The sequence below is a fragment of the Otolemur garnettii genome, unplaced genomic scaffold (genome assembly GCF_000181295.1).
Source record: "Otolemur garnettii isolate 467f Iridium unplaced genomic scaffold, OtoGar3 scaffold00112, whole genome shotgun sequence".
NCBI classification, from domain to species: domain Eukaryota; kingdom Metazoa; phylum Chordata; class Mammalia; order Primates; family Galagidae; genus Otolemur; species Otolemur garnettii.
In genome coordinates, this window is record NW_003852507.1 from 607017 (window position 1) to 610481 (window position 3465).

Here is a 3465-nt window from a genome sequence, read left to right on the forward strand (position 1 = left end):
CGCGTCTCGGCTCCCACACCCCCGCACACAAAGACGCCGCTCAGCGGAGAGAGCTGGCACCCGCAGCGGGAGCGGGGGCGCACGGGGCGCGGGCCCTGGGGACGCCGCCGCCGCAGGGACGCGCGCCCGCAGCCCCCGGCTCTCTGCAGCCGCATAGCCCGGCCCTCAGCCCGAGCGGCCGGCAAAGGATGCGGGGATGTGGGGAGAGAGGAAGGGGACCAGGCGCTCCGGGCAGAGCTTGTTAGAGCTCGGCCCCGCGGCATCATGGGGCTTGTAGTCCGCCTCGAGGCCGGGGGTGGCAGGTGGCCGGGCAGGGTCTGCACTGTTCCCAGATCTCAGGAGAGAGTGGGCGGGGAGCCAACCTTGGCTGGACGCAAAACCCTGACGCCAGGTGGGCTGGGGCAGGCCCACCTCCACCCTCTGGCATTTTGCCTTTTGCTAGGGGAGGAGGAGGTTACAGGCCTTGCTCTTGCTTTGGTGGGAGATGTAGCCTTCAGAATTGTGCTTGGGTTCCAGGGGCTGTGGAAAGGGATCCGGATTCCCAGAAGACAGTGAATGATGCAAAAGGTGTCAAATATCAGTACCAAGGGCCTTTTGAGCAACTGGGAGTCTGGCCTCAGAAATATTTCCTAGGAATCTTCTAAGTCCTCTTTGAAAATTAAACTCCATTTTCCACACTTGACATTGGAAAGAGAAATGTCCAGTAAGATGGGGAGGACAATCACTTCCTCCCATACACAGTCCTCAGCAAGAACCAGAGTAAGGTTGGGCAGATAAGGCAGCAGGTGGCAGCTCCTCACCTCTACTCATTGTGGTCCCTTCTGGAGAGGAAGTAGCTGATTCTAGAGACTATTTCCTTCCTGAATACCCCAAGGACAGAAAGGTCCTTCCAGAACTGCCCCTGCAAAGGGTGTGGTAAAAGTTGAATTGACCTCTGGGGCTGTCAATTGCAAGGGTGTTTCTCCTGGAGGGAGGGGGTACCGATGTCAGACAGATCTGACTTCCAAAACCTTCTCCCTGACAGCCTGACCCAAAGCAAATTGCTGAGTTTTTCAGTCCACGCACCTCTTAAAATGAGATTCTGGATACTACTTCCTAGGGTGAGCTAAGGATAATAACTGCCCTGGAAATGGCACCTCCGTCCCACAATCGGGCAGATTGAGACAGGTGGCAGGACCAGGCACTGTGCCTTCTAGAGCCCACCTTAAAACAAGGCAAGAATAAGGGATTCCACACCGGCCCTGCTTACAACAACAAACCAAGACGTGTTTGTGTGGGAGGTGCTAGCAAAAGCTTGCAAACTCTCTGCGCCTCTCTCAGGTTTCTTTGTGTGGTCTTCTCTCCTTCCTCCTCCACACCCTGCGGTGCCAGGCCCCGGCGGGAAGAGATGGGGAGGAGCGGACTGCCTCGCCCCTTTCCCCAGCCTGGGAGGAGCCAGCTGGAATCTCCTGCAGACAGGGACCGCTGCCCACCTCCACCACGAGGGGTCAGCAGAGTGTCGCGGCTGCAACCTGGAGTTGGGGAGGGGTCTGGAGTGGCGGAGGGGAGTCTAGGAGTGGCCGGCAGAATGCCTGTACATTTCCTTATTAAATTGGTTTTAGGACCTTATGTGTGATTCCACTTTAGCTATCCTGCTTCCTGGGGTGGTGACATTTCCACAGGGAAATCCAGAAACCCTTTTATCCCCAGCCCCAAGCCCAGAAGCTTGGCTGTGACCAAACTGAGGGTGGGGTAGAGGAAGGTTGGGAACAAAGTTTGAACAGTGTGGGGTGCCAGGGCCACTCCCAGGTAGTCTTTAGTCCAACCGGGAGATTGAGGGGGAGGGCAGCGGGGTGAATCATCCTCCTTACCCTGCAAAGCCCAGGGGTCCAAGGAGAGGGGAGTAGGGCTCGGATTGGGGGAAACTGTCCTCTGGGCTGCTGGGTCTCTTTTTGCTAGGCGGCCATAGACACAAAACCCTGGTCGCTTTTCCTCCTGTCTGTACGCTCTGGCTGCCACGTGCTCGAGACGCGCCCACACAGCGGAGAAACAAAGACAGCCAAGCGGCAGGGCAGCCAGCAGCCGCCTCGACATTTAATAAATGAAATTCCAGAGCTGGGGGTCGATCGGGGGTGAACGGGTGGCCACCGCTAGCCGGCTGAGCTCCCGGTACAAACTGCCAGGCCACTCCTCCTGTTCTCACCTCCTCCCCCAGCGCTGGGACCACCAAGCTCACGGACACTTTGGTGAGGGTGCAGCACAGGGCGGCAGGTGGTGCCCCCTCCCTCATACGTTCGCGAGGTATCTTTGCTTGCCAAAGCCCCACCAGCTGAGCGGCTGGTTGTGGGGGAAGGGGAGGCCTGCAAGATTTTTTTTTAAGGTGCGATTATAAATATATCCCGTGGATCGCGATTTCAAACAAACTTGTCAATCTGGGCCGCAGCAAAAGGCGATGAAGGCAGGTTTGCATGTATTTCGGGTGGTGTGACTCATGAGCATTACTTGTCTCCCGGAGAAAAGGAGTCTACCCACCCACAAGTCACTGCTGCTCTGGCACCGCTGGGATAAATCGATCAACTTGGACACCCCTGTCCAAGGACTCCCCTCATCCTTGTTACCTAGCAGGAGTTCCTGATGCTTGGGAAACCCTTCCTTAACTGTGTCACCACTGTCTACCAGGCCTTGTCCTGGGCACCCATGCTCTCTACCCACAAGCGGAATGCTATGGCCTTTTGCTGCAGCAGAGATTGGGGCTGGGTGCACGCGGGGTACACGTGGAGGGGGAGCATGCTCAGTGGAGGTGGGGGTGTGCACCCACGTGTGGACTTCACCTCTGCTCCCTATCTGCCACCCACTTCCCTGACTACCTCTCCGTGTGAAGTCCAGGAAGAAAAGCCATTACATGAAAGGCCCTTATATGCTATATTAACACGTTCTGGACCCACACACCTCTGGTGGCCCAGAAACACTGTGGATGTATATAAGGCAGATGACAAGTGGATATCAGTGCACACATGCACAGTGGTCACTCCTCGGGAGGCCTTTTAAAGCTGCCCAGATTCTTTCTCTCTAGATGGAAGCATGGAGGGAGGAATAGATGTATTTTTAGTCCCGAGGCAGAGGAATACGCTGCATGACCTCTTGGGCACCTAGGCATCCATATTGTCAGAAAGAGTGTGACCACACATACATACACCTGGACACAGAGATGTGGACACATGGGAGACCAGGACGTACCCCTCACCCAAACCAGAGATAGGCAGGTACCCCAAGGCACAGCCCCTCTGACCACGAAGTGGGGGACCTGGGCCTTTGGGTCCTTCCTCTGTTTACTGTTACCCACCCAAACTCGCCGACCCCCGGCTACTTCCCACTCTGAAAGTTAAGAGGATGGAGCTGGGAGGGTAACTCCCACTAATTCCTGACGTAGGGAGCGTCGGAGTAGAGGCCCCGGCCCCAGGCCAAGCGGCCAACAAGGGCCTGTCG